The sequence below is a fragment of the Diplotaxodon limnothrissa genome, linkage group LG3 (assembly GCF_057381915.1).
Source record: "Diplotaxodon limnothrissa isolate DT_005_m linkage group LG3, D_limnothrissa_male_GT1.1, whole genome shotgun sequence".
NCBI classification, from domain to species: Eukaryota; Metazoa; Chordata; class Actinopteri; order Cichliformes; family Cichlidae; genus Diplotaxodon; species Diplotaxodon limnothrissa.
In genome coordinates this window covers 19,037,909-19,050,661 of record NC_140598.1, presented here as the reverse complement: position 1 = coordinate 19,050,661, position 12,753 = coordinate 19,037,909, and the positions used below count along the sequence as shown (strand labels likewise).

At 41.9% G+C, this 12,753-nt stretch overlaps 1 protein-coding gene; it reads right to left on the bottom strand.

Moving 5' to 3' along the window:
- The window catches only part of LOC146634784 (neoverrucotoxin subunit beta-like), a 368,566-nt gene that overhangs the window by 125,725 nt on the left and 230,088 nt on the right, over positions 1-12,753 (bottom strand).

The window sequence follows — 12,753 nt, the reverse complement described above, 5'->3', positions numbered from 1 at the left end:
ATGGTGGTAACCGTTTCTAATTTTCTTAGAAATAACTAAATACATATTGTGTATCACTTCAGCTTCTATAAAAATTAAACTATCACAAAGGGTCCTGGTGAAGAAACTTGTGGAATTTGGTGACAGGCATTAAATTTATTTTTAATATAGAAATATTAGAATCACTGTTATAATTTCAACTTCACATTTAATAAAATGTTGTGTGAAAAACATTAAGGAAGTGATGTCAGATGTATTTATGTCAATAAAACTTTAAAAAATTACACAAAAATTCTTTTGAAACAACCTTCTGTCTTTTGGAGTATATATCTCTGAGTTTACACATCAATTCTCAAGGAGGGGAAACAAGGCAGAAGGACACACACACCCACAGATGGACACAGAGGGCAAAGACACACTTACTTAGCACTTAGTTCCTCCTATGCCGTGTGGTGCATCGGGCAGCTAGTGATCTCCATTGATGTCGGTCAGCAGCGACTGCATCAGCTTCGTCCCAGGCAATGTCGGCAGTTTTCAGATCGTCCATGAATGTTCAACGCCATGTGGTCTTTGGTCGGCCTTGCTTTCGCTTGCCAGTGCGTAGACACCATGTAATGGCAATCTTAGCTGGGCAATGCGGGGGTAGGCATAAAATATGGCCCGCAAAGCGGAAGCACCTTTCTGCAACAACATTGGCTAACGGGCGGGTGCCTGCTCTTTGTAGGACCTCATTTGTTATTCGGTCCCGGTAGGAAATTCTCAGGATTCGCCACAGGCCACGTTGTTGAAGCACGTTCAGGTGTTGAGTAATTGCACTTCTTGAGCGCCAGGTTTCACTAGCGTATAGTGCAGTAGGAAAGACAATAGAGTTCAATAGTCTGATCTTGACCCTAACATTCAGGGAGGTCGAGTTCCAAATAGGTTGGAGACGTCGCAGGACACAACCGCCTTCCCTACTCTGGCGTCGACATCCCGATCAGAGACCCCGTCATTCGAGATGATGCTGCCAAGATACAGTGGGGCAAAAAAGTATTTAGTCAGCCACCGATTGTGCAAGTTCCCCCACCTAGAATGATGACAGAGGTCAGTAATTTGCACCAGAGGTACACTTCAACTGTGAGAGACAGAATGTGAAAAAAAAATCCATGAATCCACATGGTAGGATTTGTAAAGAATTTATTCGTAAATCAGGGTGGAAAATAAGTATTTGGTCAATAACAAAAATACAACTCAATACTTTGTAACATAACCTTTGTTGGCAATAACAGAGGTCAAACGTTTACTATAGGTCTTTACCAGGCTTGCACACACAGTAGCTGGTATTTTGGCCCATTCCTCCATGCAGATCTTCTCGAGAGCAGTGATGTTTTGGGGCTGTCGCCGAGCAACACGGACTTTCAACTCCCGCCACAGATTTTCTATGGGGTTGAGGTCTGGAGACTGGCTAGGCCACTCCAGGACTTTCAAATGCTTCTTACGGAGCCACTCCTTTGTTGCCCGGGCGGTGTGTTTTGGATCATTGTCATGTTGGAAGACCCAGCCTCGTTTCATCTTCAAAGTTCTCACTGATGGAAGGAGGTTTTGGCTCAAAATCTCACGATACATGGCCCCATTCATTCTGTCCTTAACACGGATCAGTCGTCCTGTCCCCTTGGCAGAAAAACAGCCCCATAGCATGATTTTTCCACCCCCATGCTTCACAGTAGGTATGTTGTGCTTGGGATGCAACTCAGTATTCTTCTTCCTCCAAACACGACGAGTTGAGTTTATACCAAAAAGTTCTACTTTGGTTTCATCTGACCACATGACATTCTCCCAATCCTCTGCTGTATCATCCATGTGCTCTCTGGCAAACTTCAGACGGGCCTGGACATGCACTGGCTTCAGCAGCGGAACACGTCTGGCACTGCGGGATTTGATTCCCTGCCGTTGTAGTGTGTTACTGATGGTGACCTTTGTTACTTTGGTCCCAGCTCTCTGCAGGTCATTCACCAGGTCTGAACACTTTGGCACCACAGGCCCAGATTCAGGTGTGAACCTGTTACATGAAATCCATTACCTGTTTACGTCCAGTCACTCGATCAGCTGTGCTTAAATGTTTCATTTTAATAAAACTAGTCAACAGGAAGTAGAATAAATAGGAATCAATCATTTACTGACAGCATTTACGCGTATGATTTAAATAAGTGCAGATGTTGTATCAGGTATAACTGCACACAGTAACTGTATTACAATAAGGACTTAACAGAGCCCTCTGGTGGAGCCTCTAAGTACTGCATTGACTAGAATACACCTCTTCCTCCTTAGCCTCACACCACCTGCTACACCTCTACTCTTCTATGACTACAGTCATCCACACGACTGAGGTGAGGTCACATGGTTTATATTCATATGTAAGGAGCACAGAGATGTCCTAGCAGCTGACCTCAGGTCAGTTTAATGACTGTGAGCTCAGATCAGCAGCTCTGTTATTCTCACTGTGAAAGGGAGACACTCAGACACAGCGCTCATGTCAGCTTGTTCTCATGCAGGAGGATCAGGAGCTCCATGTTTGTCATATTCTTTATTTTTGAATCATGATGTGTTTCTGCCATCAGAGTCTGTCATGAGTACTCCAGGTTTCACAGCAGCTCTTCTGAATGCTGAGGAGGACTCCAACCTCATGTTTCACCTCTGAGGTTCTGATGTCTGTGAACACTCGTGTTTCTTCTCTGGGCTCATCTGGATAAAAACACCTTTCTGTGTTTGAGTCCAGCCTCATTCTGACTGACTGTTAGCCTTTAAGAGAAAAACATGTCTTTTATTTATTTAGATATTTATTATGAAAACAAACTCAAGACCAGAGCAATTCAATTCAATTCAATTTTATTTATATAGCGCCAAATCACAACAAAAGTCGCCTCAAGGTGCTTCATAGGTACAGAGAAAAACCCAACAATCATATGACCCCCTATGAGCAAGCACTTTGGCGACAGTGGGAAGGAAAAACTCCCTTTTAACAGGAAGAAACCTCCAGCAGAACCAGGCTCAGGGAGGGGCGGGGCCATCTGCTGTGATTGGTTGGGGTGAGAGAAGGAAGACAGGATAAAGACATGCTGTGGAAGAGAGACAGAGGTTAATAACAGATATGATTCAATGCAGAGAGGTCTGTTAATACATATAGTAGTGAGTGAGAAAGGTGACTGGAAAGGAAAAACTCAATGCATCATGGGAATCCCCCGGCAGCCTACGTCTATTGCAGCATAACTAAGGGAGGATTCAGGGTCACCTGGTCCAGCCCTAACTATATGCTTTAGCAAAAAGGAAAGTTTGAAGCCTAATCTTAAAAGTAGAGATAGTGTCTGTCTCCTGAATCCAAACTGGAAGCTGGTTCCACAGAAGAGGGGCCTGAAAACTGAAGGCTCTCCCTCCCATTCTACTTTTAAATACTCTAGGAACAACAAGTAGGCCTGCAGAGCGAGAGCGAAGTGCTCTAATAGGGTGATATGGTACTACAAGGTCATTAAGATAAGATGGGGCCTGATTATTTAAGACCTTGTATGTGAGGAGCAGGATTTTGAATTCTGGATTTAACAGGAAGCCAAACAGGAGAAATCTGCTCTCTCTTTCTAGTCCCTGTCAGGACTCTTGCTGCAGCATTTTGGATTAGCTGAAGGCTTTTCAGCGAGTTTTTTGGACTTCCTGATAATAATGAATTACAATCGTCGAGCCTGGAAGTAATAAATGCGACTAGTTTTTCAGCGTCACTCTGAGACAGGATATTTCTAACTTTAGAGATGTTGCACAAATGGAAGAACGCAGTCTTACATATTTGTTTAATATGTGCGTTGAAGGACATGTCCTGGTCAAAAATGACTCCAAGGTTCCTCACAGCGTTATAGAGCACACCTGATCACATGACATGTGAAGCTGACACAGGCCCAGAGTGAAAACCTCCATTGTTATAATTGCAAACATAACGAGGGGAGATCATATCTAATGACTCAATTTGTTGTGCTTTGCACTGATTTATTATTGTACACTCTCACTTGTTCACAGAGGCAGAAACCGTGTTAGAAGCACAGAATCTTTACAGTCTCAACATGTTCAAAATGAGATCTGGCCACTTGTTCATCAAAGTTACTCACAGACAGCAGGTTTATAATAAGGACGTTTATTAAAAGCTTTGCAGGTTTATCATCACAGATCATCGAGTGTAGTAGCACGTGTCACTGTGGAGACAGTTTCAGATGTTTTCTGAAACATGGCTTTGACCATGACTGCAGGAATTAAAAGGTCTGACCTGGTTAAACTGGGCATACACTGTGCGATTTTTTTACGTCGCATTATTCAGCTACTGCTCAAACTGTACAATTGAATCTCAGGGATAGAAGTTCATAGGTCAGGATATTCCATACAACATCCAGATCTTCTTCTGATGACGGTAAGATGAGCCTGCAGCCTGTCAGCATCAACGGGGAGTGCGTGGAAAGGGTCTCCAGTTTCAAGTTTCTGGGTGTGCACATAGACACAGACCTCCAATGGAGCTCTAACACCTCTGCGGTCTTAAAGAAGGCCCAACAGCGTCTCCACTTTCTGAGAATCCTCAGAAAAATGGACCTGAAGAAGGAGCTGCTGACCGTCTTCTACCGCTGCTCCATTGAAAGTGTGCTGACATATTGCATCGGTGTGTGGTTCTCCAGCTGCACCACAGCACACAGAAAGGCACTCCAGAGGGTCATCAACATGGCCCAAAAAATCATTGGACATCCTCTTCCCTCCCTGAAGGACCTGTACAGCACTCGCTGTCTCAAGAGGGCACGCAGCATCCTACGGGACTGCACACACCCAGGACACCGGGTGTTTAAGCTGCTGCCGTCTGGCAGGAGGTTCAGGCTGCTGAGGTCCCGAACAAATAGACTCAAGGACAGCTTTTACAACAGGGCAATAGCCCTGATCAATGCTAACAGCTGACCTGACTGGATACCTCCCTGGACTTTTTAGGGGGAGGTAACAATGTTTAAAACGATAACAATAATATTTATATTTATAACAAGGTGCAATAATAATTAATGTGCAATAATAACAGTGTGCAATACAAATACACTTATTCTTCTTTTTTATACTAAGTTAATATACTGTGTTGTGTTGTTTGTTGTGTTGTGATGTGTCATATTGTGTCGTGTTATATGTAGTGACGACGTAGGACAGTTTTTCCAATTTCATTGTACTACTGTACTATGTATGACTGTGCAATGACAATAAAGAGTTATCTTATCTTATCTTATGAAGACCAGAGCTGACCACTAAACGGGAGACAGTTTATCTGTGGAGAGACTTCCTGAACTCAGGGACTGTTGGATCTGCTCCACTAGAGAACGATCATTCAGTTCATTCAGACAGTGGAGCAGATTGATGCTTTTCTCTGCAGACAGATTCTCACTGAGTTTCTCCTTGATTTACTGCAGTGGTTCCCAAACTTTTTTTGCTGGGCCCCCCTTTGTTTTACAAGAAAAATGTTCGCGCCCCCCCGGGTGCGCACGCACACGCACGCACACATCCTCCAACCACACACGCCCATATTTTGCTCTATTGCGGTTTATTTCACACCTCAAACATTTAGTAAACAATTAAGCAAATACAAGTAATCTGCAATAAATTACAGGTAGTAATAAAATAAACTACTAACTCTTTTACGCTACGTCCGCACCTAAACGGCATTTTGAATCACCGAAAACTGAGACTCCTTTTTTGTGTTTACGTGTGGACGAGGAATACAGAGTTCGTCACGCAACGTCAAAGGTATGTGCCTTTATTCACATCACGCTGTGCGCCACGTTATTGTTTACATGGGATACATTGCAGAATGGCAGATAGAGACAAAATACTGTTAATCTGACTGTCTGCAGGTTTACACGCTTACACACACACACGCAGTTACTGTCCCTCCATTTACAAAGGCAGAGGCGTCACAGTGGGATTATTTTACATGTAGTTGTTTTTTTCCTGTGTAATAATATTCAACATTGCTATCAATACATTTTTCAAAAAATGCCTCTCTGTGCAAAATGGGTTTAAAAACATAAACAGCTGTGGGATCCTGTTTGTCCGTGATTTGAACCGGGGACAAATCGTGGCAGGATCAGCCTGACGTTATTTGTATCCCGCTGTAACTTTACTGTATAAAGTATAGTATAGTATGTATATCTCCAAAATGTTAGGTATAGTTAGTCATTACAAGAAGTGTTTGTGAACTAAAAATCACAAATGTGGGATCCTGTTTGTCCGTGATTTGAACAGCCCAGCGCTGCTCCCAAAGAAGGGAAGACCAGTCCTGCAGGGAGACCTACCTCGGCACTTGAGCAAGTGAAACCAAAGGGAAGATATGCTTCACCATATTTTCTAGTCTTTGGCTTAGACCGGGGTGGGCAATCTCAGTCCACGAGGGCCGGTGTCCCTGCAGGTTTTAGATCTCACCTTAGGTCAACACACCTGAATCACATGATTAGTTCGTTACCAGACCTCTGGAGAACTGCAGGACATGTTGAGGAGCTAATTTAGCCATTTAAATCAGCTGTGTTGGTTCGAGGACGCATCTAAAACCTGCAGGGACACCTGCAGCCCACCCCTGGCTTAGAATGAAGTTGGTTTGGAAACATTTTCAGCGATGCTTTATCTCCTGCTTTGCATTTCTGTAGGCGCCCATGCTAGCAGTGTCCAAGTGTTTTTTGTTTTTTTTTCCCCTTTTCATCCTGCGCCCCCCCTGCCATGGCTCTGCGCCCCCCTAGGGGGCGGGCCCCTCACTTTGGGAAGGTCTGATTTACTGGACTGTTTCCTTAAGCTGGGTTTACACTGTGCAATTTTTGGCCCATTTGAGCCGATTTTTGCAGTCGTGCGACCGGCGGCTGTCTCGGGTCTCTGCTCCTCCTGCGTCCCCTTTCCCTCCTCCACCTGCTGGCCTCCACCACTTGCTAATCTTACTGAATCTGTGGAAGCTTCGCGATAGCCACCGCAAGAAGTAACAAATAACGACCCTATCCTATTTCAATCTAAACCCAGTAACGATTAATGCGTTCCTGATGTTGGCATACTAACTAGTTACCACAATAATAACGTAGTTACTGTAATGCGTTACTTAATAACGCGTTAGTCCCAACACTGCCAATGTGTGGTATCAATGTCTCTGCTCTGAACATCCTGTGGTGTTCAGAGCAGAGACTGCAACACCATCTCTTCCAGTGAGAAGACAAAAAGTGACCTTCAGATGTTTTCTTCACCAAGAGTTTCCTTTGCAGAACTTTGTACCAACCTGCTCACTCTTTAACAAAGTTGTTGCAATGTCTTTTGTTTACCTCATGGAGAATTAAAGATTGATTCTTAAGTTTTAATCTGAAGTCAATGTTCCCTCAAATTTTTCACGTGTCTGAGCGAACACACAAACTTCCTGAGCGTCCCTTGGACCACTGTGAGCAACATTAGACGTGTGCACTGTGGTCACGCCAGCACTGAATCCATCCAAGTTACATGTTTATTAAAATAATCAAATTACAGCATTTACATTTATGTTAGACTACTTTTAATTAACTGCTTTAGCCCACTTACAATGAAAATTAAAAACAATCTTGTTCATGACCTGTGTAGTATGTTAACACTATTGGAAGTAAAAATAACTTGAACTCCAACTTTGAAAACAAAACTTTCTTTTTTTTTATATAAAGCTCTGACTTGTATTATGAGTCTGTGGTCTGGGAGAGAGTCTGTAACTCTCTGTCTGCAAAATACAGTAAATAATGACCAATGTTGGGAAATTAATTATATAGTTACCAGTGTTGGTCAAGTTACTTGAAAAAAGTAATCAGTAACTAATTACTGATTACTCCCCCAAAAAAGTAATCCCGTTACTTTACTGATTACTTATTTTCAAAAGTAATTAATTACTTAGTTACTTAGTTACTTAGTTACTTTTTAAAAACACGATTTACAACCTGAAGAGGTGATAAAGTGATAGAGCTTTCAGCCCAATTCTACTTTTTCTACATAATCCATCATACAAAATGTAAGCAAATGGAAAAGTCTCTTTTTTTAACTTGTTTTATCAGTTTTAATCTTTTAACTTTATGCATCAAGCAAAACATTTAATTATATGCAACATTCTCTGACTTGAATAAATTAGTTTAACATTTAAACCTATTTTCTACACATTCCAGCACATAAAATAAAATATTTTGTGTGTTTACACTCAGTCTTTCAAACAGATGCAAGTAAAACACAGCAGAAAATAAATAAAGTCAAAGACTCAGCGGTCCTTTTGCTCTATTTTCACCTGTAAAGCAGGAGCAGGGTAGGCGGAGGGTTACCCTGGTGCAGGTGTGCTGCGGTCAGTTGAAGAATCCGCGCGAGTGTCTCTGTGAGTTTCCCATCACCTCGTAGCTACTCGGTGCTTGCTCGGAAGTTTAGGGTTTTTTTTCGCTGTAAAAAGAAGTTTTCTTCCCACGCACGATGGACGCTAATGTTTTTGTCACTTTTTATGGAATCAAACTCAAAGTAAGGTCAGTACTTCCACACTTTAAACGCTGCACGCTCATACTCTCTCTGCACTCGATATGTGATCCATTGTTGATCTGCACACAGCTGTTGTCACGAACGTCGCACTTGCTTACGTCACTGTCATGAGACATTCTCGCAAAAAAAATCACGGTTTTAGTAACGCAGTAACGCAGCGTTCCTACGGGAAAGTAACGGTAATCTAATTACCGATTTTGCAATAGTAATCCCTTACTTTACTCGTTACTTGAAAAAAGTAATCAGATTACAGTAACGCGTTACAAGTAACGCGTTACTGCCCATCTCTGATAGTTACTTCTTCAAAAAAGTTACAGAGTTTTGCAAACAAAGTTTTTTGCAGCTGTTTACCTAAAAATGCAGCAAAGGTATTTTTTTAAATAAACATTTCAAACTATTTATAGAAAAATCAGCTGTTCTGCATCAAATTTGATGCCACACATATTATTTGTGCCACTCCAAAAAAGTAATTTCTGTCCACTATGAGATAAAGCAGAACATCAGCCTGATACCTGCAGGCCTGACAGCAGCAGATGTATCACTGCTGTAACATTCAGCAGTCGCCTCATTGTTCTGACACACAAAACAAAACTACTGACTACTCCTAAAACTTCCTCCCTTCCTAAACAACTAAAGCCGCATTGCCATATCATTTTCTGATTGGTCGACATGGTACATTTTTCGACCAAAAGGAAAGGGTGGAGTTTTTTTGGTTTTGTTTTTGCTCACAGGCGGAGAGCGCTTTCCAGTGTTTTCCTTATAAAACAAAGTTTTTACCGTTTCTTCCCGCAGTAAATATAAACAACCATAGTATTCAGGAAGAAAACCAAACACTGCAGATATTTTATCATAACTCTGGCCTATCAACACAATTTAAAAACTGGTATAAACGTTTTCCGTCAATTGTTCCGTCTGTCTTGCTCACATCTCCAATGGTTGTACACGTTGTCATTAACGTGGCTTCACTCCACATCAGCCGCTTTGCTCGCTAAAACACCGGTGTCGGCACATAAGGACGCTGTCATAGCCTGTCAACGCTTAGCTGCGTATATACGAATGTGAATCGCATTATCGGCTGGACTTTGGGATAAGGTGGCATCGTTCTTATCCCATACTGGAGCAGCTGGTCTGACTGACTAACAATTCTGTATTGCAGTGTTAAAGTTTTAATTTCAATTTCAATTCAGGTTAGATTTTATTTTTGTGTGCAACACAGGTTTTCTGTGTGCAGAGACCGTGCCAGCAGTGCGCAATTGTGCACGCACACAGCTTAGAGGGAACATTGATTGGAACCATGTTAATAAATTTAATTAGGGTTACTTTCATTTCAAAAAGTAATCCAGTAATGTTGTTGTTAGCAGGGACAGAGTGGGCATTCTGACAGGTACCAAAGTTGTCTGTAAGGTGAAATGCTGAGCTTCTATTGTGGGAGCCATTCTTTGGGTTAATACCTTATGTGGTCACTAGAGGTCACCTTTTTCTGTTTTGATTATGTAATGTAAAGGTATTTAAGGTAGACGCACGTAATCGGCGTCAGGTGTGTCATTGAGAAGGCAAACAGTTTGTGACCGTTGCGCTGTTATGCTAAGTCGATACGGAATAAAGACCAAAAAGGACAAGATACATACTGCTGGATTTATTGGAGTGTGAACTTAATTCATGCATACCAGTGACATCGCGTCACCCCCGTTAACGACCACCTCAGTGGCTTCAAGCGTAGGCTTAGCCTCTACCATAGAGTCACAAACTTCTTTTCTTTGGGGAAAAGTTTGTGCCAACTTCGCCGCGGTGTTTTGGAGACTCGGCGCAAACAGGACAATTAAAGTCTGAGTGATCGATCGCCGCGGAGAGCTGAATGCCGTTTGGAAAGGTTACCGTGGAGGTTTCACGAGGAGCGGACAGCTGGACTAGCGGTCTGTCAGCTGACGAGGTGGAATGCTTGGCGATTGTTCCGTGGATGTTGGAGAGGACTCAGAATTCTTCATCGGAACAGTACGGCGCCCAACGCAAGGTATGAGTAGCGCTACTAATAAATGGCCATTTATAAAAGTGTGCACACTTATTTAAGAAGATGTAATTCCAATGCATTGGTGGTCAACCCAAATAAAACTGATTTATAAACAAACTTTCGCATGTGCGCAAAAACCCTCAATACTTGATAAATATTTGAATTTGGAACATTTGAACTATGGACACAAATAAAGCTGCTGACAGGCCCCCGGAGCCTGCTGCAGAATCAGCTGTGCAAGGTAGCAACGCCAGCAAGGCTGGGACACATCCAGAAAAGGAAAAACGAGTGGTGAAATTGACTGCTAAGGCACTTGCAGAGAGACTAGACAGAGTGCAACGTGATAGAAAGGCTAAATTAAATAAAGCTAATAAGGTAAAAGAGAGTATAAGGGTCTCAATGGAAAAAAATGAAACTTCTATGGTTCAAGCATCATTCAATGATTTTGTTGGCTTGTGTAATGAAGCAAAAACAATTCATGGTTCATTGATGTGTTTGTTACCAGATGATAGAGCTGGGCGATATGAGATTTTTTCATATCACGATATGTTTTTTTCATTTCAGGCGATAACGATATCTATCACGATATAAGCCAAATAACTATATATGTAAGATTTAAATGTGCCGTTGCTCACAAGTAAAATGTGAAATAATCAGCAGCTTGTTTTGATTTAAATATTTATTTCTCATAATAAGTTCAACAGGGTAGATGTACTTAAGGAACATGAGACTTTTTCAGATAAATAAAGGCAAATATTGCAAACTACACAAAAGGCAGCCGCTAAAGCGTTTAAGTTTCAAAATAGAACAAACGAAACAGACTAAATTGTCAATTCCACTTAGAAACAAAATATTAATTCTAAAAATAAATCTTAGTTTGTTTTACAGAAGAACAGACAAAACTGACTAACTTTTGTCAGTATCAAATAAACTGAGAACTAAAAGGAAATTCTCAATCTCTCCTTGTTGTATAGCTTAGCTTTTCAAACAGTTTTAACAGTTACTTTAGTCTGACAAAAGCCGAATGACGAATTAGCGCTTCCAGTCAGAGACTGAGGCTACGTCCACACGTACACGGGTATTTTTGAAAACGGAGATTTTCCGTTTTCGTTTTAAAAAATAATCCCGTCCACACATAAAGGCAGAAATGAAGGAAAACGCTGCTATGAACATGCCAAAGCAGCAGGTGGCGCTAGATTCCTAACCGTGCAGAAATGTTGGCCAATCAGAAGTCTAGAAGCCTCGGTGGGAAAAGTAAACAAAGCTGGGGCATAGAAGCAGAACCGAGTCGTATGTGTGGAGGGACAGTAACTGTGTGTATATGTAAGCATTTAAACACTGCAGAGAGTAGAATTAACAGTATTGTAGAAATTCATTTCACCGAAACAATAACGTGGCGCACAGTGTGACGCATGCACCAGTTTATTGTATTTCCAGACTTGCTTTCGGCACAATTTACAGTGCACGCTACTCTGTTTTTTGTCAGACTTGAAATAGCCGAAATACCTTCACACTACGGAACTTCTATGGCTCTTCCGTTCGACAATCTCTCCGGCATTGGAACCATCATCTGTTTTCTCTTCGGTCACGCTCGGTTGATTTTTCTAGTCGGCACACTCATTTCCTCCATTACGCGCTGGCTCCATTACCCGCTGGCTGCTTCCCAAACAAACACACGTGCGGCTTGGCACTTGTGCTGTACGTAACAAGTCACGCGACGTGACGCTGCGGCTGTGATTGGTTCGGCTCTGCGCTACTTAATTTGGATTGGCTGACCTATTTTTTTTTTTTTTTTTTTTTTTTTTTTTTTTTTAAGATGACAAGAGCGGCGAGGTCTATCGCGATAGCTTAATTTCTCTATCGAGTAAAAGTTATATCGCGATACATATCGTTATCGTTCTATCGCCCAGCTCTACCAGATGATGAAAAAGAAAAGCATGAAACATGGTTTAAAGCAAAAACAATGCATTATGATGAGCTCACTTATGAAGTTAAAGAATGGTTGTCAGGTTGCGAACATTTACATTTAAAGGGTGATCATGGTGTTGATGATGGTGTTAAGCCAGAGGACAGTGTTTCAAATGTTGTTGGTAAATCTTCAGTCACTAAAAGCTCATCTAGTGGTAAAGTGAGCACAACTTCTGCCAAAATCAAAGCAAAAGCAGAAAAGGCAGCATTACTCGCTCGTATGGCAGTCCTAAAAGAGAAGCATGCTTTGGAGGAGC